The following is a 25,711-nucleotide window of genomic DNA, read 5'->3' on the forward strand; positions in this document are numbered from 1 at the left end:
TAACTCCAAATCCAGTCTTGCATGTGGCTTTGCTTTAGGCAGATAGCCATATTGTTTCAGTTATCTGGAAATAAAGGAGTTCTAGTGCTTCTTACATGTATCTTGAATGAATCACCATTGTTGGTGTTTCCTCTACCAACATGTAACCTGACTCATAAAAGTACCACATTTCCATGGCAGTTTTCATTCCTGGATGTTGAAATTCTTGTGTAATTAAGAACATAAATCACAGAATAACTGCCTGTTACAACATAGTATTAGGGATAAGAGCTATATATGCACATGTGAGGAGGGCGATGTTTGACCAACAACAAAAATGCTGCTTTCAAAAGAACGTTACGAAGTTAGCAAAGAGGAGCACACGAAAGCTAGGATTTGCCAGAATGAAGGTTGCCTGTACAACTTTAATTATGTTGGGTGTATTCACAAAGATAGCATTTTAATTACTTTATCATATAGTATTTTTGTAACCTAGGAAGGTTGCCTCCTACAATCACAGGCCATCCTCACTTAATACACAACTATTCAATACTTCCTTTTCTCCTTGTTCAGTCAGGCCTTAGGCTGTCTTTAATGAACACTATTCAAACTCCTCTCCAAAGACAGAATTGTCAGTTTTCTCCTGGGCTTTTGTATGGCACTCATCACTAAAGTATCTGAATGCTTCACAGACATTAATAAATTTATAGTCACAACATCCCTGTAAGAGGACTGGGGGTATTTTAATCCTATGGAGAGGGAATCCGAGGCACAGAGCAAATATGATCAGGAATATCTACTAATTTGTGGGCCCATTTCAAGAAGCCTTAAGGCCTCCTGATTTTTCCAGAACACTTAGCATTATATAGCTGTTCATGTGTTCAAAGCACAGTTGCCATTGACTTCAGCCACAGCCATGAGTTCTCAGTACTTCTGCAAATCAGATTCCAGGGTCACAAGGCAGGCAGTCAGGCAGAAAACACAGAGCACATAATTACTGCCTGCCTGCCGAAAATTTAGGTTAAGTAGTTTGCTTAGCATCACCTCAGAAGTCTACTGGTAAGGCATGAATGCAAACCAGTTCTCTAGGTCAGCATTTAGTTGTTTTAACCATGAAAACCATGTCTCCTCCTGCAATAATCTGTTTTGTTCACTGTGCATTTTTCATCTTGTGCAACTAAAGAGGCAGGGGTCTTCCAGACAAGAACTACTTTCACAACACAGCCCTCGTTCCTCCTCAGAGTCGATCTATCCTCTGCATGGAATAAGGCAACAGTTCTGTGAAAAACATAGGGTATGATCTTTTAATCTATGATACTGAGAGCAACCCAAATTGAAACATTTATTTTTCATTCAGATTTTTAAACTCTTTTTATAATCCTTCAATCTAGATACATTTCTAAATAAAACATCTAAATAAAACATTTCATTTTTTTTTCTGTTTTTTGATCCAAATTATGTGCTGAAAGTGACACAACTCTGCACCAGAAACTCTGTGACCAAATTATTCATCTGAAAAGTTCCATCCACCTCTAATCAGTATATATGAACCTAAAGAGACCAGAATACAATTTCTCAGACAACCTCAATTTCTTGCATTTCCTATTTTTTTAATGTTTTGATTTGTTACATATGTCCTTTCAATGTCTGTTGACATCTAGTCATTTTAGTGTTGTGTTTTCTATCTCTGGATGGATCCAAGGTCATAGTGTCAGTTTGTATTGTGTGTCCATTGAAAAGTTAGTAATGTCTCTCTATGAACTGACATTTGAGCCAGATTATAACAATACATATAGGACAGATGTTTCTCAAAACGTAAACCACATTACATTGATACCTCCTTGTTGCACATAGAAATATGAATTTCTTGCTTTATGAACATTAGTTTTCTATTATTTCATTGCCAGTTATAATATAATACAAATGAAAGGTAGAAAACACACTAGGAGCCTGGTCTGGTGTACTTGCAAGTGTGCAAAGAAGAAAGTTAGACAGGGAAAATGTTTTCTTATCAACTTAAAATCTCTTACTTTATATGCCAAATGATTGTCCCGTAACAAACTTTTATACATGGCAAAATTCCTTTTTAGAGAAAGATTCTGTCAGATTCATTTTAATATGATTTTGCTGCAAAGCCTTACCTCTTGTACTAGAAGTATAATGCTACATAGTATGGTATACTCAACATCAAGCAAAGCCAAGATATGTAACAAAATATATTTATATCAAAAACCCAAGACAGACATGCGGTACTGTATAAAAGCAGATGAGAGCTTTACAGTATGCTTCTTAACTGAAAAGACTATAGTTGACTTCCAAGGATTGAATCAGGGTTTCAGGTCAAAAGAACAAAGATTTACCAGAGTGCTTTTGGCAGAAGGAATGATATACTGGGTTCTACTTGAACTTCCTAAATTATAATTACTAGTCAGGGGAATACACTGCATGCATGAAAAATAGATTTTCAATATATGGATCTGAGACCTCTCCACGTCTCTGAATTTCATCATGACTTATTTAAATGCATTTACCAGAAGGGGTAAAAGAACCCCCTACAAATAACATGAAAAATTCTTACCTACTTAATTTACCCTTTGTTTTAATTAAGCAAAATGAGCCATTTTATTAATAAAAATTGTATGGCATCCAACTTGACTCTATTACAGACTAATAAAATGATTGATCTATGCCCTGAAGAGGTTACATCTTAAATAGAAACAACCATAAAAACTAAAAATAAAGGGGATTCGAAGGAGTAAGGGCATAAGAAGACTACAAAGTTTTCCATATGCCTTTAAGTTTTTCAAGGGGTCGATACTTTTCTTTATCTGTTATTCTTGAAGGCGTCTTTTGTGCATTACCAAATAACTGTATTTGGGAAGGATTTAAATACAAAAAGTGGAAGCAAAGTGGTGAGATGGAATTGGTGGCATGGAGAAATTATCTCATAAGAATAAGGTATAAACCTACAAATAATTTTAAGTTAAGGATCTGACAGAATCCTTTAATGAATCTCAGTATTCCTGGGTACTCCTGGTCACAATGAAGACTTTCATTATGTTTCATAATTCTTCATGATGGCTAACTACTTTTTTGTGTTTTATACAGATAGGAGGGCTACAATCAAAACATATATCCCCACCCCCCAAAAATTCTACTTTACTGTCATTTAACTTTCATGTAAGGTTGAGTTATTGTATTTTCTTGCATACAACTTAAACTTTTTTCCCTCAGAAATCAGCTGCTGGAAATTGGGGTGTACACTATAATTGAGAAAATATGGTAATAAGTTTGTGTTACTTAAGATTGCCTGGGGGAAAGTGAAAATAAGGCTGCACATGCTCCATAGGGAGCAGCACAATGAATGTATTGGCCTCCCTAGTTGCTGCTATTCAATTACTTGCTGCTACTTTCTAGTATTTTTAACGATAAGGTTTTTTTCATTCTGCCTTTCAAAAACAAGGTGCATATCATAGGGTGTTTGTGTGGGGGTGTTATATATCAGAAAATTTGGTAAATTTGTAGAGCTAAATGAAATAAGGAATTGCCATACCATGGGAAATTCTGACATATCAATATGTTGCTTGCATCCCAAAATAAGAGGAAATGTTGAAACTAAAGAGTAAGTGGAAATCATTTTAATCTGAAATGACATATTATTTTGTTTAGGGGATTTCATCAAAATGAAATATTGCAAAATTTCTGAAATGAAAAGGTCCCATTTTGGTTTATTGAAATTACCCAGGATGCTTTATTTCTAGCCCCAGTCTTCATCCACTGGCCAGGTTTCTTTATCAGACTGTTATCCATACTACATCCAAAGTTATGTGATTTTTTGATGTACCGCATAGATTGGTCAGAAGAAAATCAGCTTGTTCTCTTCTGGGAAGTGCAAGAAGAACTTGGTTACAGGAGACAAGAGTTTGATCTTGGCTTAGTTGTTTTAGGATCTGGAACCAGATCCCAAGGGAAGTGATGCTCGCTCCTACCCTGGGGGTCTTCAAAAGGAGGCTAGATAATCACCTAGCCAGGGTTATTTGACCCCAGCATCCTTTCCTGCCCAGGGCAGGGGTCAGACTTGATGATCTGCTCAGGTCCCTTCTGACCCTACCTACTATGAAACTATGAGAAAGTGGCCAGATGATACTCTCACAATGCATTATACTCTACAGGGTTCCCAAAGTTTTTATGCCACAGCACAGAAGTGGCCGCGGCCTGGCAAACATGGCCCAGCAGTTACAGCCAACTGCAGCTAGAATTTCCAGCCAGAAGACAGGTAAGGATACTCCCACGCCTGGGGCTCTGGGGGGCTGCAGTTTGCCGGTCCATGGCCACTTCTGGTCTACCCTAGAAGCTTCCTCTGATGGTTCTGGTCACAGAGGACCTGAACGCACCTCATGGAATGGATGTTTTAGGGGAGACAAGAGAACTGAATTTTATTCAGTTTCCCTCTTGGTTGACACTTTTGGATGTGTACCAATGGTTGGTGGAAGGCCTGAAATGATTTTACTACTAAGTATCTTGAAGGAATAAGAGAAAATACAGAAATACATTGGAGGTGAAACCACCAAAAATTCTGTTTATGTTCTTTCTTGCAAATTTCCCATATCATTTAATATTTAAAATACCTTCCTTTCTGTTCTTTTTCAGACCCTGTCTTCAAAAAAGAGCTAAGGATAAAGAAGTGCCTCTCACGAAGGTTTTTCATTTAAGTTTCTGTGTCACAGATACATTATGAACAATATTGATTTTTCTGACCTCAGTCAAGCAGCATGAAGACTTGGCTTAGATTCATCTTTACCTTATATTTGTCATAAATCTTAGATGTGCCAATATTCTATATTTGAATGCTTTGTGCACATTAGCAATATTGTAAAATCATATTGTATTAAGTGACAAACCACTAAATTTATTGCACAATGGGTTCATCTTAGCACTACATACATTATGAATAATAAAACACTTATTGATCCTAATGACAGATTATTACAACATTCATTTTTAGTTGAGCCAGGGCATTTTCCCAATTGATATTGTACAGATATTTGCTAAAACAGCACAGCCACAGGAAGCTTTCCTTATGCTATAATGATGTTGTTCATCATAATTATGTTGTGTCAGCACACACATATAGGTCAATTTAAGTTCAGAAAGATAGGATTATATATTCTTCTCAGTGTGTGCATGCTGTTTAAATGCTTCACTGCCTCTAAAACTAACAGTAGTTACATGTATACAGTAAATAATCCCTGTTCAATGAAATGAGAATATACTTGTCATCCTTCTGGTTTAGAAAACAGAGTTGCCACAGAAAGTGCTGAGTGCAATGCTGCACAAATTTGATGATTCCAACACAGGGATTAGCATTGTTAAAATGAAATCACTGCACGATTTGAGTAATTAAATGTATTTGAAATTTTGAGTTACCTCAACGTATTAATATTGGTGGTGAATGTATGTTAGAGACATAAAACAGTTCTTAGGAAAGCTGCAGTCTTTCTGAAATTGTGCAGGAGAAAATGTCATTTTTTTACTGTATGTAGACTTGTCTAGTTACTTTTGTAATTAATTTTGATAGTTGCACTTCCTTTCAAAATATGCCATGAATAATCTGCCTGTTGGCTAAAAGATAGGAGGGTCCATCTTTAATTCAATGGATGTGATATTTGTGCATATAATTGTCACTGGTATTGAATATAAATTGTCTTGCTTCCCTGATGTGCAGACAAGTTTCCAGGGTGCATGCACATTGTTATTGAATGTGTGTGTTTAATTTTGTCCTGCATATTTTGAGGTGTGATACTTTTTCTTGGCAATTTCCAGTTTTCATAAATATACATTCATCCAAATAATTTATTATTATTATTGTTATTGAAAAGATAAAAAATAGTGATAGGTGAAAAAAAAGGGGGAAAATGAGCCTAAGAATGATTGTCATTTCTGTCATGTATTGCAGTACAATCTGCCTGCTATACAATGATTCACAATAAGAGGGTGTAGAAACAATGTAAGAGGCTTTAAATGTGCTGCAGTGATAATGATGGCAATAGATGCTTTAAACCATGAAACTGTCTTTGCATTGCTTTGAAACAGCCAATTAACTAACATTCCATATTGGCTTAAGTGAGCTGATCAAATGCCAAATCACTCCATCAATCCTTAGTTTGCACTCTGGTTCTCTAAAGGTGAATGTATTGTCTTCTTTCATTGAACTGAATGGTTTCAGTTGTTGATATGTATAAAAGAAAAAGTATAATCAAACTAGATAAGTAGATTTTAAATTAGTTCTCATTTCTTTAACAAGCAGTAGGCACTACTTTGTTTTGCAAGCAAAACTAATGAATAATTTTTGGGTGATTGGTCACTGTCACTCCTCCAAATAAGACTGATTTCTTGAAGAAAAATTATGGACACAAACCACAGTATGTTCTCTGTCTTTTTTTTCCTTTGAACTCAGTAAGATTTCATACATTCTTAGCACTCAGCGCATTAGAAAAGATCAGCATTATTTCAAACTATAAAAATCCATGGGGTGGAGATTCAATTTGCATTACTGTCTATATCCCCCACCAATACTGCCTGTAATTCAAAATGACCCTGTTTTTTTTACCCGGGAAGCTTATTTTGAAGAACAGCATTTAACTTAACAGTAGTCAGTATTTGGGAATTTTATGCATACAGGTCTCAGATAATTGTCTATACTGATGAATATCATTTTGGCTGACTCACAAGCTGATTGGACGTGTGCCCAAGGGCATAGGTGCCAGGCAAAGATGATTTTACTAGAACAGTTTGCATAACAAGCAACTGTCATCTCATTAGCAAGCATAGGCATTTTTGCCACACGCTGTTTAACACATCATCACACCTGTTCACACTCCATTGTCCTAAGGATGGAGTTAGGCAGCTTTTTGTTGACTTTATTTTTTTCATTTCTCACTGATGTTGGTCATCCTGTGCCAAAGATTCAGAAGTGTGAGATAAATGCAATTTACACTTTAGTATGTGGGTGTGAGAGAGATGCTGGGGGCAAAGGTGGGGGGTGGTAAAGGGCATGATTATGTTTGCAATAGTGACCAGCAGCAGTGGCTTGTTCTATCTTATACCTTCTCCTACCTGCTGGCTACTGTTCTTGCCATTACTGCGTCTGCTCCTTTAGCATGTAAGCTACAGATACAGCTATAGCCCAAAGATTGGGAAAATTACAATCTCACAAATAAATCTGTTATAAAGACACCCAATTGCCCCTTTTGGAGTTGGACTACATAGAAAGAAAGTTAATATGATAACATTGAGTTCAGCTCAAGGGAGGCAGCTATAGCTAGTTAACCCTTACTCAGAAAAACCAGCAATGGCTAACTGATGTGGTTCAAGTAAAGCATCGCTATGCTGTTCTGTTAACTTAGGGTTACTTTACATCTGGGTTTTTCTGGACATGTCCTCTTTTTGGGTCCTCCCATCTCTGTTCGGGCAGTTTTTTAAAATATCAGTAAATGTCCAGGATTTTACTATGTCTCTGCTTTCCTGGCACTTCCTGGCTTGCCCCAGCAAGAAGCTGCTTAGGGCTGGGGGGAACGAGGGCATCTGCTCACAAGTCCTGGCACCTGCAGCCAGGGCTTGGGGAAAGAGAGAGAGAGAGAAAGAGTGTGTGTGTGTGTGTGTGTGTGTGTGTGGCAGGCACCTGTCAGTGCCAGGGCTGCAGCAGAAGGCAGGTAGTGGGGGAGGTACCAGCCACTCCAGCAGGGGAAGTGAATGGGGGGTTCTTCGGGGGTAGCAAGGAGCTGTGTGGACAGCAGGGCTGGGGAGGGGCAGGGGGCTGGGGGTTGGGAGTGAGGGGCACTGACAGGGCTGGAGGGAGGGCTATAGCTTGGGAGTAAAGGGCATCTGCAGGGTGGGGGACTGTGGGTTGGGAGTACAGGGCACAGGCAGGGCTGGGGGCTGTGAGTTGGGAGTGAAGGATATCAGCAGAGATGGGGAGCTATGGGTTGGGAGTGAGAGGCACCAGCATGGTTTGTGGGGCAGGGTACTGTGGGTCGGGATTAATGGGCAGCTGCAGGGCTGGAGGGGAGGGGGCTGTGACTTGGGAGTGAGGGACAGGGCACGGGCATATCACTGCTCCCCCAGTCATATTATGCCCCCCTGCCCCAAGTGACCTCTTTTTTGAACCTAGAAATATGGTAACCCTGATTAACTGAACCATTTCTCATTTGTAATTTTGGTCTTTTGCATATGCAAAAAAAGGCAAAATCTTGTGCGTTCATGCTTTGTGGTGTCCCAGGAAACGGCAAACATCATGTTTAAACTTCTCATTCCGTGTTGTAAAATATATGCTATTTCTACATTTTGTCAGGTATTTATTATTGCAATTTCACACCCTACTCTTAAAATAGTTACATATCAAAAAATGATGTCCGTACAATTTGTGTAAGCCCAGATATCCCATTATCCTTGATTACGGCATGGCCTGAACATTGATCTACACTGTTAAACTGGTGACGTGGTAGGCATTTCATATTGGAATGGAAAGCAGAACTTTGATCAAATGGTTAAAATTTTAGAACAGTTACTCCGCTTAATATCTTTCTTCTCCAGAACAACTATTAAAATAGAGTTGTTTGCTGATGCAATGGCTGTACATTTGTCAAGATACATTGTGTCCACAATCGGGACTTCTAGGACTTTTAGGCTGTTTCATAGGTTTCCACTTTTTCACTTCCAGCTGAGCAAAGCTGCACTATGAACTTTTGCAAAGTTGGACCTTCAAGGGCATAACAACATTTGCGTTCTTCCAATGTTAGAGCCATGACCTTTTTCCTTTTTTGGATGTTATAAACAACAAGACTTAACTATTGCTTAGTGTAAGACCTTTGAAATGTTTTAGATCTTTAAACAAGAACCATTATGAAAGCAAAAACTCATCTTTTTTACTTCATAATTTCTTTTCAGGTTTTTTTTTTTCTCCTCTAAAGGGGAATGAATGAAATTACAGCAACAGGTAAACACAAAATACTTACTATCTGATGTAGATATGGTGATTCCATAGACTGCAGATTTTGGTGAATCTTTTAAAATAAAGTTTTGTGTATTTTTATGCTTTAACTCCAGGACAATGAATAATTCTCATTTCTTCCACGGCAGCCAAAGGGAGCAAAACATTTTAAATGTAACCTTCTATATACTGAGTAGATTCAGCACCCAGGTCACTTTTCTTGGTTATATTGGACAAACACCATCGCTACTATGATTTCTCTGGGAAATATACCCTGACACTGCAGGAAGGTAGTTGTATGTTCCAATGACCCTGAGAACTGTGCAAGCACATTTTTGTTTGCTCCTGGTAGGACTACCAACTTAAACAAGTGAAAGGGTTGGGGCAGGGTCTTGATGAAAAGCAGTCCACTGGTCCTCTAGTTTTCAGATGACGTTGTAGATCAGCTACCTGTCCTCACAAAAATAGTTAATGCAGCAAACAGCTTGCTACACAAGGAAGCAGAATGTTATTTGTACCCGAAGAAAAGTTTGATGACATGGGAAGTTTGATTTCAAATGCAGTCCCAAGAACCTGGGAAAATAGTATTTTAGTTCCATGAATATCTATTTCCCTCTTTGAGGACCTAATGTATGGATATCTAAATCCAAACCATCCTTCCCTTTCATAATGAGGAATTGAGTGAATGAAGGATAACTGGTGTTTAAGAGAGAGGATCCTGGGCTTCAGTCCAGCAGACCTGCTTGTCTGTTTCTAAAAGGAAATATCAGTATCGTCTTCAGCAGTCAAGCAGCATTTTCTGTATAGACAGATGATCATCTTTGCATTTCATTATCCTTCCACCTCCTGCCTGTCCTCACCTTCCTTAGACATGTCCTAATATTAAATGAATGCCCTTGCTCAGAGGAGAGATTTCTGTAGTCCAACTGCAGCTGTCAAAACTGTAACACTTGTTAGGAGTAACACTGCATCATTCTCTAATGTGTTAGGCCATCTATGCCATTGGGAATTGTGCATTTGACTCTTGATATTCTATATGCCTCCTAAGGCAGTTCTCTTCATTTTTTAATCCTCTACTATTTCCTTCCAGCCAACCTTCATGTGTCCTCCCAACCCCAAGAAAACCACAGGCACACTTGAAGCTCTGATCAGGAGTCTATAATTATCATTCAAAAGGCACCAAGCAAATGCTACTTGGTTTTGAAAACTCTCTCTTTCTTGAACTTTTTGATTTTTTTTTTTTGGTGTTTTATAGATATATAAATACAAACATTCTACATCTGTCTTTCAGAATGGGTGTCTTAGCTGGTCAATTTTGTATAGCAGTTGTGGCAGAAATGGGTCTTGAAAAGAGATTGGAATTAACATTTCCAATGATGAAAAATGGAGAACTGTATCTTTGAATGCAGTAACTCTGAAGAAGAATCTAGGGATCATAATGGACAAGTAATGGAACATAAGATTAGTGTGATGCTCTGCTGAAAAGGGGGGTTAATACATCTTTTTGTGCATTAACAGGGGGGAGTAGTGAAGTGATTTTACTTTTGTATGTGGCACTGGTGATACTAATACAGTTCTGGTGTCCGCATTTGAAAAGGATGTTAAGAAGCTGGAGAGGATTTAGAAAAGAGCAACAAAAATTACTTGATAACAGGAAAAAAAATCCTGTGTTGACAAACTTTAAGAGCTCAATCTGTCCAGTATATCAAAAGGAAGATTTACAGGTGCCTTCATTACAAGATAGAAGCACCTTAGCAGGAAGAAAATACTGGATACTGATGGGCTCTTTAATTTAGCAAGGAAAGGAATAACAAGAATGGCTGGAAGCCAAAGCCAGAGTAATTCAATTTAGAAATAAGGCAGAGATTTTTTTTTTAAACAGAGATGGTGATTAACCATTGGAACAAACTCTCAAGGGACGTGGTTGATTCTTCATCTATCTTCAGACATACCATCTTCAGAAAATATAAAGATTGCATATTTCAAGAAGATATAAAGACAAATTCTTCTTTACCCAAACAAGCTTTATTGGTTTCAATCCAGAGGTAATTGGGTGAAATTTAAGGGTTAGTGATATACAGGAAGCCAGGACAGATGATCTAAAGGTCCCCTCTGGCCTAAACTCTATGAACACTGTGAGTGTTTATTGACTGAACATTTTCTCTGAGTAAGGCATTCAATATTTGGCCCACAGAGTAGTATCTTCTATTCCTCCAGTGCATCATAGGGCAAGAATTTGTCTGCCATGATAGAGGGACAGAAACACTGAATCCCTTCATACAGTAAAATTTACATAGCCATTCAACTTACAAAATCATCACATGAGAATATTTCTTTTTCAAGCTACAAAGTGAAAAATGCCTGACACTTGAAAACTGCAAGAACATGATTTGAATGCTATTGGGGACTGTTCCTACACATTTTGTATTACAGCTGTTGTGTGTGTAACCTACAAATGGCACTTGCACTATGTTTGCATTAGGAAACTGTGTGTGTGTGTGTGTGTGTGTATAGCTATATATATCCCTCAGGCTCTGTATTTGCAGGCAATCTCATGTGAGACAGAAACAGCAGGGGAGAAAGTACAGCAAAGAGAACTATCTGACAGAGGATCTTCAGACAAGATTTATCAACGGATGGGAGAAATGGGCAATCTCCTTCTAGCTTCAGAGCCAAAATCATATTGCTCAGTTTGGTTGGCCAGGCCATTTTCTTTCCCACTGTGAAACACTTATAAAACTTGTGGTACTTATTTGAAGATTAGTGCGCAAAACATAGAACATCTGTCTCCAATCTTTCTGACAGGCTGTGTAAAGATTGTTTCAACAGAGTGGGTTGCAAAACTCATGATCTCAACTTGAGCCAGTTCAAGCTGCTTATGTATGTGCAGGGAGGTATAAGTTTGAGACATGAGTAATTTTCTTTTTAAGCAATCTTTGTGTTTTCAGTTAGCTTTTAAGAGCCTTGCTCTATGTACTGACATCAGTGCTCTTTCCCAACATGTTGAAATGAGTCACTGCAGAGAAAGGAAGGATTAGGGATTTATGTGAATGGAGGGAATACAGAAACTGGAGTTGGAAAAAAAACCCCTTCATATAGGTGAAATCAAGGAAAACCCATAAAGGTCTCATTGGAAAAATAGCAGAATTTCTCATTTTGAAAGAAATTGTTTTTTCTCAGACACACACATAAAATATTTATATACAGACAGTCTGTGTAACACTCTGTTTTTCCCTTTCCTCACCTTCAGTGTTGTCTATTTATCTACCTGTTGGTTATTGTGTAAATTCAAAACTATGAGGTCAGTTGCACTAAACCAAAATGTTCAAAAAATGTGAAAAAGTTTTCAAAATATGATGATTTTGGCTTAGAAATCCTGAGATGTGAAACTACTAAATTTGGGTTTCTTTTACATGTCTTTTGGGGTCTGAGCTTTCAGTTTATATTGAAAAACTTTCCCAGAATTTTTTCCCTTCACAACCCAGGGGGCTAGAAATATATTTTTATTAAAAGAAAAAAAGGGGAGCTTAAATTCTGATAAAAATCTCTTGCCACCAGGAGCTGGGGCTTGCAAAGGAATATAAAATATTGTACCATGAAAGTTGGGACAAGTAGAGCGTTCTGGAGTGGGAACTGTCTTTCTATTGTTATATGCGTATAGTACCAAGTGTAGTAGGAGCTAATTCCATCTTTGGGGTTGTAGAAGTGCTACTGCAGTTGAAGTAATATAGTATAATAATAACACATGCATTATAACACCAGAACAAAGTGTGACATCCTCACTCAGTTTTTACTTTGGCCTTATATTGGGCTCTCTGTTTGAATAAGGACAATGCAAGCACTCCAGCTTATTTATAGGTTTTACATGCCAACAGTTGTAAAGCTGCATTTTTATTATGTATTCAGTGACTGTTCTGATGATGGATTACTGGCATTGAGGGCTTTAAGAGGAGGCCTTTTTATTAATTGAGCTGCATCTCTTTAGTAGATATTCTCCACTTCTTCACTCCTTGTCTGCCTGTGAGGCAAAATATGGGGTTTTCATTGAGACACTTGCAAGCACTGTTCTTTAATCAGGTAATAGAAACCAGTAACAACATGGATTCTTCTATACAAATAGCAGAGTTCTGTTAGATTTTAGGACAGAAATTCTGTAGCCATTTTTAAAGCATGTTTTCTGCATGCTGTCATGTTGTATGGCTGGAGACCTGGGAATAGTTGGTTGGTCCATGTGTCTTCGCACTATATTTAACAATGTCTCCTCTTTTCATATTGCCAATTCATTTATTCTGATGTTTTTTCTACTTATTTAGTTTTTGTTTTTTAAATTACTTGATGAACGTGCTCTGGGGATATGTAATCACACTAGGCCTTGCTTCTGAACTATTTACTGCCATTATTTCTTCTCTAGTAGTTATTTATAATTTACTATTAGTTTTATTAATTCACTATTAGCTGTACTAATAGTTGTCGGTGCTATGGTGGTATCATTTCTGCAACATAACTGGATGAGTGAAGAACTGGAGGAGGCCTTCATTTAAGTCACTGAATATGGACATTTTTTATTAAAAATGTTTGTGATCACTTATTAGCTCTAGTGGTTGTTAAATCACCAAAGTGGTTGATATTGCTGTTTACTGGTACATTTTAAGTATGAAATAAAGAATACTGTATTTCATGGTGTATAAGTCAAGTTTTGAAGCCCAATTTTTGTGTTTTAATAATCAAACTCAACTTATACACTGTGCCATATCAAAAATCAGAGACAGGGCTGGGCTTGGGTGGGATCAGTGCTCAACTGGCATGGTCCCATCCCTGTGAGCAGTGCTGCTGGCACTGCTTACAGGGGATGAGGCTGCACCAGGCAAGCTCCAAGCCCAGCTCCGTCCCCGTCCCTTGTGAGCAGCTCTGGGCTTGCAAGGGATGAGGTTGCACTAGCCAAGAGCTGAGCCTGGCCCTCTCTGCTGCAAGCTGTGTTGCTGAATGCTGAGCCCGGTTCTGGTCACAGGGGATGGGGCTTGGCTCGATGCTCAGCTGGCACAGCCTCATCCCCTGTGAGCAGCACTGGGCTTGGCATTTGGCAGCATTGCACACAGCAGACCCATCCTCTGCAAGCCTGGTGGTGTTCTCAGGGGATGGGGATGTGGCTGGGCTGGGCTTGGCCAGGCTCAGCATTTGGCTGGTGAGGCCTCATCCCCTGTGAGTGGTGCTGCTGGCACTGCTTGCAGAGGATGAGGCTGCACCAGCCACGCGCTGAGCTTAGCCCTGTTCCTGTCCCTTGCAAGCAGCTCTGGGCTCTCAGGAGATGGGGCTCAGTGCTTGGCTGGTGCAGCCTTATCTCTGTGAGCAGCACTGGGCTCAGCATTTGGCAGCACTGTTCACAGTTTACCCATCCCCTGCAAGATAAGTGCCACTCGCAGGAGATGGGATTTGGGATGGGGCTGGGCTAGGCTGGCCTTGGTGCTTATCTGGTGTGGCCTCATCCCCTGCGAGCAGCACCAGCAGCGCCTCTTGGAGGGGATGGGGCCACACCAGCCAAGTGCTGAGCCCAGCCAAGCCCAGCCCCATCCCTGTCCCTGTCCCTGTTCCCTGAGAGCAGTACTGGACTTGGCACTGCTCGCAGGGGACAGGGACAGTGACGGGCTCAATGCTCAGGTGGTGCAGCCCTGTACGCTGCAAGTGGTGCCAACTGTGTCGCTCACAGGGGATGGGGCCAGGCCAGCCAAGTGCTGAGCCTGCCCCCACTTATATACCATGCCTATGAAAATCCTTACGTTTCAGATTGGAAAGCCAGGGATCAACCTCTACACTGTGTCAACCTATACACCATAATCTTTGGTAATTTACAGAGACTATCTCATTTGAAGCAAAGCTGTATGATCTCCTAAACTCATACACAATTCAAATTACTCTGTGTGCGTGTGTGTGAGACATTCCAATTTATGTATTTACCATTTTTTTTAGCTTAAAATAATGCCTGGTGAATAGCCTGATCATTTCTGATAGCATACGGCCAGGTCCACCTCTAATGGCATAAGCTGTACTTCCTTTAGTTAATTAGATTTAGCTGGTTACTAACTGACTCTAATGGCACCATAAACTCAACCAAGTGACAGGTGACAGTCTGCTTTGAGGTAAAATGTCTTGCCCTTGAAGCATAAAAGAGCAGAGGAAGGGAAACAAGAGGAATCCCAGTTTACAGCCTAGTCTCCCCTGCTGAAAAACCTGCAACTTCTGCAGATGTGTCTGTGGCTCAATGATTGGACTCTTAAGTCACCTCAAGACCCATCAGTGAGCCATGGTAGAGATCATCCTAGAATTGAGGGATTGCTGATGATGGATTGCTGTTCCCCACAAGGGATTCAGGATTCAAGGAGACAGGAGGTGGCATTTTCAAAACTGTAATTAAACCTGGAGAGGTTTTATCAGTTTTATTACCTGTTAGGAGCTCCATGTGCCCTCAGTATTTCTACACACCTTCTAGCCCCAGAAACTCTTGCCTTCTTCTGTGTATTTGCTGGCCACCACCCAAACATCTGGGAGAAAAGAGGTGTCTTTTTTTCCACTGGGAGCTCTCAGCTGTCATGAAACTCAGGCTGGGAGTGGGCATATGTGCTTGATATTCAGCTCAGAGTTGACTTGTATGGAAGATGATTATTATGCTTGTGAGCTTTTGGACTAGAATGATTATACTAGTGCAAAGGGTACAGAAAATACTTTCGTTCCATAATCATATTGTAGGGATGTTACTGATTTCAGAGGTTGAAAACAATGCCTTTTTGGAAAAAGATTGGTTAGTGTATTAACAAAAAGAAAGCAAAAGGAAAAAAAAAAGTAAAATGTCTAGAATTTAACTTTCCATTCCCCATCTGATTTTCCAAGGATCAGGAAAGGAGGGTAGAAATTTCAAAGCTGGCTTCATCTCTGCACATTAAAACAGCTGACAATTGACTTTAGCTGTAATTATTAGCTTCTCACCAGTATTTAGAGATGTATTGTAGAGATCAGTGCTTTGAACTTTACTTTTTAGTTCTATTTGTATTGTACCATTATTTCCTAGAGACCTTTTTTTATTTTTATTTAGATCTTGCACTGGGCTATAACTACTTGAAACTAAAAATTCTCTATGGATTGATTTCCATACATTACAAATGTGGCATGTGTTATTGTACTAGACAAAAAGGTCAACAAGTCAATTTGTTACCCTGCTAGAATATTTGCTGGAGATTGTACAGTGATCCTTTGTAAGAAGCTGGCTGTTGTAATTCTTATCTTTCCCTCTAGCTAGAATCATAGTTAAAGCTGGTCATGGAGTAGAATTCAAAGCTCTGTAAAACTTTAGATGGTCAAAATGTCTGAGCAACTCCAATGCTTATAATTGCTGAATTAAATTATTACTACCAAAATATTATTACATCAGTCTTTCTATATATTTCTATATATATATATTTCTATATAGATAGATTATATATATATAGAGAGAGAGAAATGTATGTGTATATATACATCTGCTGTACATCTCTCTCTCTCTATATATGTATGTATGTGTGTGTGCATATATATACATATATATATATATGCACATACATATACATATACATATACGTGTGTATGTGTGTGTGTATATACCCGAGATTGCCACCTCACCAATCTTAAAAAGGCTTTCACCCAACAAGATCACTCCTCCAGAGAGGTAAATTGCACCTTTGAAAGAGCCACCTGGATACCACGTGAAGAACTGCTGCAGTACAGAACCCCTCCCTCCCCCATCCCCCACAAATCGCACACCGCTGGTTATGACATATCACCCCTCCCTTGAACCTGTATGAAAAATCCTCAAACAACTGCAACCCATACTAGAAAGAGACGCTATTCTTAAAAAGATCTTCCCAGAGCCACCCATCCTAGCCTTCAACAAGCACCGAACCTTGCCAACCTCATCACCAGAAGCAAACTTCCTCAAGCCCAGAACACACCAAAAGGATCCAGACCGTGCCAGGACAAGAAATGCAAACCTGCCCCCACATCTCCACCACCCCCACAATTACTACACCCCACAACAGAGCCATCAGCATTCCTGGATCTTACAGCTGCACCTCCAGGAATGTAGTATACCTCATCCAATGCACCAAATGCCCTGATGGAAAATATGTAGGAGAGACCAAACAACAACTGCGCACCAGAACGAACGCACACCGGAAATCTATCTAAGACAGAAATACCCAATTACCGGTGGGGGCACATTTCTCACAGGAGGGACACTCTCTCTCCAATCTCTCAGTCCTGATCCTCAAGGGAAACTTACACAACATTTCCCAGAGATGAGCCTATGAACTCCATTTCATCAACCTCCTGGATACTAGAGATCATGGACTAAATATAGACATTGGATTTTTGACACATTATAATCTGCCTGGCAACTGAGTCCCCAGCCCAGCCCAGCCCCTGGCTTCTTTACTTTTCATTCCATCCAGGAAGAGCACGCACCAACTGCTGAAACTTCCTTAGCCTGACGAAGGGTTTTTGAACTCGAAAGCTTGCTTAATAACCATTCTCCAACTATTTGAGTCGGTCTAATAAAAGATATCAAATTCACCCAATGAACCTTGTCTGCCTATAAAATACACATATACTCATACATTCATACATATATATGTATAGAGAGAGAGAGATGTACAGCAGGTGTGTGTGTGTGTGTGTGTGTGTGTGTGTGTGTGTGTGTGTATTTAGAGCTGTACAGCAGCATGTGTTGATAATATGTTGAATCTATTGTATTTATTATCCCAATGCTGATACCCCAGAAAACTTGGTTCCATTGAAATGAATGGAATCATACATGCGTGTGATAATTTCAGGACTGACCTCAAAGGACATATCTACACCAGTGGTTCTCAACCTTTTTAGACTCAAGGCACCCCACATTAGAATCAAGGTGCTACTCAGAAAATGCCAGCTCTTAGCTTTTTGGGGGTTTTTTGACTATGGAAAAATAATAGAGCAATTGTTTTCATGCAAAAAAACTCAAAAAGACCACAACAGGTCAGAATGGTTCTGATGCTATGGATTCCTATATGAAATATCTGGGTTTATTTCATGAATCATGTGTAGATGTTTGCCCACCTAATAGTGCTAACACATCACAGCACCCTGCAGCACTCTTAGAAGGAACTCTTGGCATCCAAGAGTGCTGCAGCACACTGATTGAGACTCACGGGTCTATACAAGTGGCACTCAACCTTTTGGCCCCATGGGCCATGTCAGTGATGTAGGAGAGGTCTGCGGGCCAGATTAGATCCTGTGTGCCAGGATCAGGCCTTCATACCTGGATTGGGACCCCTCATGGCCTCAGCTGACCTCTACACATGAGGATGGGGTTCTGGGGCCCCACACTGCCTCTGCCCAGCCCTGTATTCTGGGATCAGGCTCTAGGGTCCTGCACACACTCTGCCTAGACCTGCATGCTAAAATTGGGTCCTGGGACCCTCTGCTGCCCCTACCTGGCCCCATGTACCAAGACTGGGCCCCACACTGCTGTGCCTACTTGATCTAGTGCAAGGCCACAGTTTTGCTTCCATTTATTGCACAATAAGAGTGCACATAGGCAGTTACTGAAGAGCAGTGAACTCTTGTCCTCCTTTATCTCACAGTAAATTGTGATACACTCATCCCTTTTGAGTAACCGTCTATCTAGTATTCCTTCTGGTGCAATGTGACCCCATAATGCCTCCTACACTGGGCTGTGACATTAAAGTCACAATCTCTAGTTCTGTACTTTCAGTAGGACAAATATGCTAAACAAAAACATAATTGATCTAACAGAGTCAACCTTCTTCTGGCATTAAAATGCATTTTAATAAATAAATTACCTAGGGAAATACACAGCATTACCTATTGATTGAAAACGGATGGGACTTTTTTCTGTTGCAAACATAGAAATTGAATGGAAAATTGCTGTATTTATTGTGGGGTAACAGTCTGGTGATGACTGTCTGTATAATTGACAGTCTTTTCTTTGAAGCTTGAATTCTGAGCTCTGGGTCTCTGAGAGCAGATCAAAGGGCCAAAATAGGCATTGGGATGAAGCTGTTCATAGTCTAAGTGCTTTAAAAGCCTTGCCTTACTCTGAGTGACAACTGATAAAAATGTTTCCTAATGCCCCAGTACCCTAGTGCTGTCAGAGGGTTAAAGGGCAGTACGGTGTTAGTCATATAGAATTCAGCACTGCCCTAGAATTACTGATGTAACAATCAAGCTGTGAGACTGCTTCAGATGCCTCTTTGTCTTCTCTGCAATTGTGAATCTTTCATGCGCTTTTCTCAGTGATTTTCCTCCCTCCTCTTGCCTTTACTAATTAAAATTCTAATCACTTTGACAGCTAGCTCTAGGAAAAAAAAACCATTCTTCCATGCTGGAGAAGGTAATTTCAAGGTGTTTTAGCTGCCAAAGAAACAAATGGAAATCAGACAAAAAAGCGAGTTGTCATCAGAGGATGAGCTACCTGCACTATCCCCTTTTTCACTATATTAAGATATTAAACTTTTAAGGAAAAAAGATGGTTCTCTCTCTCGCTTTATATTATTGCCAGATATTTGGAGACATTGTAGTCTGATTTACCTTCTGGTATTCGTAAAGGTTTTGTTTACCCTGGTTAACATCAAAATGATTTACCTTTCTTGTCATGAATTGCAGAGCAATGCAATGTCAAACATTTAACTTGGTTTGATATGTGATTGTAGATGATGCATATTGCCTGCTTTTGTGAGCTGTGGTTAGGAACATTCATTTAAATGTACAGGAGCCCACCGACACAGATTTAAAATAATACATAGTTCTTGATGCAATGTTGCAGCTTTGAAGCTAGGGATATGAGAATATTTATGTCTTATAAAACATAAAACAATGTTCAAATGTCACTAGCTAATTCATTTATGGAAGGGGCATCTAACAGGGAATTTCAAACCGGGGTATTTCTTTAAATGGATATAAAGCTGGGTTTGTGTATGATTCAGGATTGCAGGTTAATAGTAACATGCAGTTGTGTTACATTAAGCATATAGTAAATATACTGGTACATAGATAACGTTAGCATTGGTCTTGCATTTTAAAGAATAGTTCTGAATGTCAGACCTATGTCTTGGTGTTCACAAAGAAACCCTGAAATAGGCTTTGGTCCTGAGTTTGGAAAATTGGTCTTGAACAGTCCTGCTGTATAAAGTGTCCTGCTATCTCACTGCACACAGCACCATGCTGCTTGGAACAATGGGAATATGATTTAACTGCTTCCAACTTTGGGCTACCTTCTGAAGCTGGAGCAGTGTAGCCAGCTTCACTTGTCACTGAACGCAGTTCATCCATGGTGCTATGTCAATGTAATACCACAAAAAACTGGAAGTGGTGTTGACTACATTAGATTCTGAAGTTCTGTATGGTGCCTGGGACTGTATCTTGGATTTTGATCCCTAAAGTGAGGTCTTCTTTTATATTATGCATAGATGTATGTATATTAAATAAATGTGCATAATTAACCTACAAACACACACATTTACACAAAGAGAAACAGGCATACCCACACCTACAGAGCTCCAGTTCTGCCCTCAGATCTGCACCAAGTATTTCTCATGATTAAAATAAATCATGTGTTTGGAGTATTTTATAGATTTAGTTATATTTAGTTATTTTTATTTATTTCTGTGTCATTATCTCCAGGCTTCAATTTTAGGGGTGAATGAACCAGTGTGGATTGTACAAAATGACTTTTGCCAGTCTTTCAAACTAAGTCCAACATTTATTACGATTTTGAAAATCTTTGCTTGGCTTTTATGATTGATTTGTTACTTTCTGCACCCCTGAACATCTTGGTTCTGGCCCAGATGAAGAAGAATGAGATTTTTCTGCTGAAAGTGTATTCTTATGGAATCTGCAACCTACTTTTTCTATAGTGTTTGTGCACTTTTCTCTGACCTCAGGAACTGGAAGGCAGAGAGATGAGAGAGAAAGCTATCTATGGGTTGTCCATAGCATTGTGTTGTATTAATTTTGCTATGTTTTGAACAGAATCGAAAGGGGCCGTACAGCTGCAATATTGCAAACAGAATTGTATACTTTAGTAGTAGTACAGCAAGTGCAGGAACCATGCATTTCCTCTCCTTCCCCTCTTTTCCTGTCATCCCTCCCAAATTTTTAATAAAAATTTTGCTATGGGATAGCAATACTCATTTAATTTATTTGAACATTTTTAACAACTCTACTAGAAGCCATCCTTTATCTGTAACTGAAAGAAGAGGAGTGCCATCTACTTAGAGCATTTATTCTTCTCTACTTCTGTATATGGCTCCCATAGCACATTTTTCATTAATGTGAGATTCCAACACAACAGGGGTTCCCATCTTAACTTGAAAATGCCAGGCTCCTGGAGCCTTGCTTCTAGGAACAGTTAGTAGTTTACTGACGTAACATGCACTTGCTATAGCTGTTTTACAAAGGCTCTTGAAATTCCTGCCCAAATCCAGCAGTTCCACTTCAATAGGTTATTTAGTCAAATTAAATTGTACCTGCTACTACATGACTGTATTCTTAATTGGATATTATTGATCATGCGACAGCCATCATTGGACATACTTTATTTCAGGGGTGCTCAACTGCTTGATCCAGTGTGGGGGACCTGGGGATCCCCAGGGGTCTGGAAATGTGGCAGTAGGGGAATGGAACCACTGTTCCTCCTAACACATTTCTGGACATGTGGGGAGCCCCGCAGGTTGGAGGATGCAGCACTGTGAACCAGATCTGGCTTGCAAGCTGGGGGTTGAGCACCCATGCCTTATTATTTTGCCTATATTACACACATTTTTTCCCAAAGAACACCTGCTGGAAATAGTAGTGGGCATGATATGCAAGTGAGAGTAGTTTCTGTCACTTACTGGACAAAGATGAAAGTAAAATCTTCAGGGACTCGCAGGGAACAGAACAATGAACAGGTTCACATCCCTGGCTGCTGCTACTCAGTTACTTACTACAAGGAAAGATCTTTATTTCTTCATTCTGTCTTTTAGAACAAGGTGAGAATTTTATTCTGGGGTGTGTTGTATGTAACAAAATATAGTATAATGCACAATGGTACTGGAAAGGAAATAGTTTTTTCTGCCAAAATGATTAAAAGAGAAGCATTGTTTATCCCAGTAGGGCAAGGGGGGAAAAGGTGGCCCAGACAAGGAGAACTCAGACCTCAACCAGATCTTCCTTTCATAAATTTAGTCTAGTGGTCTCCCTTTCGACCTACTACTGGATATTTTTTAGGATTAAATTCTTAAAGGCAGGCCAAAAAGATGTTCAAAAGAAGGAGCTGGAAAAACAAACTGTGCACAAAAAATCTATCATATGAAATCATCCATACTGTCATGAGAACATCATATTTTATCTGTAATGTTTACCTGATTGAACTTCTAAATATTGTAAAGATTCTTTGTAAGAACTAAGTTTTGAACAAATCAAATCAATATTATGATGACTATCAAGATGTTTTTAATATCATTATATTTACTTAGGCCTCAGAAGCTGTGGTGGGCTGGGGGAGGGCTAAATATTGTAGACATTTGAAAAAAAAAACTTGTTTGGTCTGCAGAATGAACAATGGTTTAGGAAGGTGCTTCATTTGTCTAAATTACTTCATGCATAACGAGTTAAAAGTGCCTTTTACATCATGATAAAAAGTCAAGCATAAAGTAACCAAACATAATAGCCTCTGAATTTTGGTCAGTCTAGTTACCTTTGCATCTGCATACACAGAACCCACCTCATCAGCTACCAATAAGTGGTACTGTCCATGCTTTGAAAACAAAGATAAAATCCTATTTAAATAGCTTTTGTCACAGTAAATGTTTGAGTTAATAATTCTTACCATAACTGTCTGTTTAATCTCTGTAGCATGTAGAAACTGAGCACCAATGTCAATACCAAAAGCCAAATTATGTTCAACTCTCCAGTCTCTTGGATGCTGTAAATAAGGACAGACAAATACCTGTTAGTAGCAGTGGAGAAGTAAGAGAATTATATATCTCTATCAAAGTTGTAAAATAGAATGTATATTGGCTCTCTACGAAGGCCCAGAAGTTGAACGTGACCAGACTCCAAGTTAGGACAAAACAAGAAAATCCCATGAGAGCTAGTGCCCAGAGGGATCCCCAGCATTACAGACTGATAGAAAGCCCACCAGCAAGGCAGCTACATCTTAGCTGAAAACCAACCTGAGCTTATGCAGTCCTCACCACTGAAAGAGTGTGGCAAATTTCTCAGGAAAAGACGACTAGAGATAAATAACAGAAAAGAGAGGAAACGTGAGAATGGTTAAAGCAAGTGAAGGCTTGGCATAAACATGATAGTGTGGGCTTGAAATCTGGTTATTGTACCTGGCCTTGTTAAGAGACCCCAGGTTGGAGCTTACAGCAGAAGTTAGAGGCAGCCCCTTTTTCCTTCTCTTATCCACAAGGGCTACGCTACTGTTGTTTTAGAAATATTTTCCCCACTTTTCTTGTCAGCAGTCCCTGAAGCACTATTGCTGGGTCATTTTTCCTTTTCTATGTTTGTGACTTTAGCACCGGCTCCTGAGAAAAGAAATGAGAGACTTCTGCTTTTCTTCCAATTCTGCTTTTCTTCCAACCACTTGGTGCGGGGAAGTGTTTTGTTTGGGGTCAAGTGGAATGTGCTGTTTGATTTGAAACAACATTTGGAGGGCTATTATTTTCCCTTTTATTTTTAACCAAAAAAAAAGGGGGGGAGGCGGGGGGGGTTGATCCAAAGATCAATTTGATTTTCCCCAAACCCTGGTTTTTTCATTTGGCTGCTAACCTGAAAAATCAGTTATTTGTGTTGCCCTACTCAGGTTTCCTTTTATATCCAGATCCTCATAAAAATATGCAGAATGGCTATCTTAAATTCCTGCTTTTTGTGCATACTCAGCAAGTTCCTCCGAGCATCTGAAGCGATAGAAAAGCAACGTGCGCACTTACGCTGAGCGGAGATTGGAGGTGATGAGACGGGGTTTTGGCAGCGCTTCACGTCGCTGGTTCAGAATTCTCATTCCTCTCGTTTCCTTTCTCATCAGCCAGCAAAATGGGTTGACATGAGGAAAATGTCTGCCAAGGAACTTTAACAGGAGGCAGTTTTTAATTAACAGAGGCCAAAGAAGGTGATAACCCCAAGGGTAGCGAAGAGAAATTAACATGGAAAAGCAGTTCCACGCTTCCGTGGGTCCCAAAAGGCCAGTCGTATTAGTGGTGTCTGTTCTGATTGAACCTTTGCTGTGTCTTTTTATTGATTCACTTGTCAGAATCTGACAAAAACACTGCTGGCCGTCAGTTGTTTGCTCCTGGTAGCAGCTTATGGCTAGAAACAGCTTCGTTGTAAACCATTCAGCATAGCAAGGTCTGTCATTGTGGTTAGCATTTCCCAGAAATGATTAATTTTGTTCGACTTAGAACAAAAACTAAACTGCACTAAAATAAAAGCCAACCGAAATGAAAGTAAACACAGTCCATGCATTCTTTCCAAGTCACCATTTCATCCTGTTAACTGTTTGCTTGGGCTTAGAGTAAAAAATGTAATTACTAAGCTATTTTTAAAGTGAGATTTCAGACACTATGATCGTGTTGCCGAGAGATTGTAGTCATACCTGGCACTTCTGGAAAGTGTTTTAAAAAAATAATATCCTGTGGATAAATATTTCAAGTTTCCATTCCTAGGCTGAAAATGAATAATAAATGGAACTGGTGAGAGCTTGAGGAAAAATCTGCCTAGCCAGCAGTAAATAGATAAATAAATAAATGAAAATGTAAATGTAATAAATAAATTAAGATGATGCAGCGTTTATGAGCTTTAAGAAGCTGATCCAATGTCAGCTGAAGTCAACGGGCTCAGGAGCCAGTTGTAGGAGAGGTCAGTGAAACTCAAGCTGTCACTTTAAGTATGCCTTCTGCACTTTTGGTTCCAAACAAAAAAGAGCATACAGTTTAATAATATTTGAACAGCTTTATACATTGTGTCCTATGTTTTCCTTCTTGCCTCCTGCTTCCCACTGCCATGGCATTATTGTCTTTTTTTCAAATGTAAGTCTTTTCCCAATATTCCTCTAGGAATGTGAAACCCTAACCTTCGTCGCCAGTTAAGGAGTTGATATATTCAAGAGTGATCCTCCCATTTCAATTTAAGGAACGCTAGCCTCAGACTTTCATAGGTTTGAAATGTTCACATATGCACACTTCCAAGTTCTGTCCTTGGAAAAGCAGCATGAGCATTGCTTGTTGACTTCAGTGGGAATGACACCTTTATAAGATGACAGGGGCTGGCCTCCATGCAGTGCACTACTTTTTTTTCAATCCACTTCAGATAAAAACCATAAATCCAAAGATTCACAAAGTGAAATACTGATGGCTACTTATTTGCACCAAATGTAGGCAAATGTTTGCATAAGACACATCTCCAATCAGAGTGCAGCTTTTCCATGCTAATTTACTTATCTTCCTCAACACTGTTCTGGAAGAACCAGCTATAAAGGGGAATGGGTACATAGCCAACACGCCTATTCAGTCTTATGTTTCTATTGTTTTTTTCACGTGGCTCCATTTAATTCCAAAGTTGCTGATATACCTTGGAATAAAGTCACCTGTTCACTTCTAGAAAGTGGATTAAGACCCCTGGTTTATTTTTAAAAGTTCAGCAAACAGGTATCAAACATCTGTTTCCCATTAATGT

The 25,711-nt window shown here is 39.4% G+C and overlaps 2 long non-coding RNA genes across 2 annotated transcripts in view; one reads left to right on the plus strand and one right to left on the minus strand.

Annotated features, from left to right (window-relative positions):
- LOC109280743 (uncharacterized) overlaps positions 1 to 7,696 on the plus strand; it is a 29,395-nt gene extending 21,699 nt beyond the window's left edge. The window contains exons 2-3 of the long non-coding RNA XR_002087151.2: positions 4,152 to 4,255; positions 4,630 to 7,696. This is a non-coding gene — a long non-coding RNA (uncharacterized LOC109280743). The remainder of the gene's footprint in view (positions 1 to 4,151; positions 4,256 to 4,629) is intronic.
- On the minus strand, positions 375 to 24,324 carry LOC132249547 (uncharacterized). Its single transcript, XR_009461031.1, has 4 exons — positions 23,971 to 24,324; positions 23,209 to 23,267; positions 22,863 to 22,958; positions 375 to 1,257 (listed from the first exon to the last, which is right to left on the minus strand). It is a non-coding gene; the product is annotated as an uncharacterized LOC132249547 (long non-coding RNA).
- Positions 24,325 to 25,711: the final 1,387 nt, after the last annotated feature.

The sequence above is a fragment of the Alligator mississippiensis genome, chromosome 3, assembly GCF_030867095.1.
Source record: "Alligator mississippiensis isolate rAllMis1 chromosome 3, rAllMis1, whole genome shotgun sequence".
NCBI classification, from domain to species: Eukaryota; Metazoa; Chordata; order Crocodylia; family Alligatoridae; genus Alligator; species Alligator mississippiensis.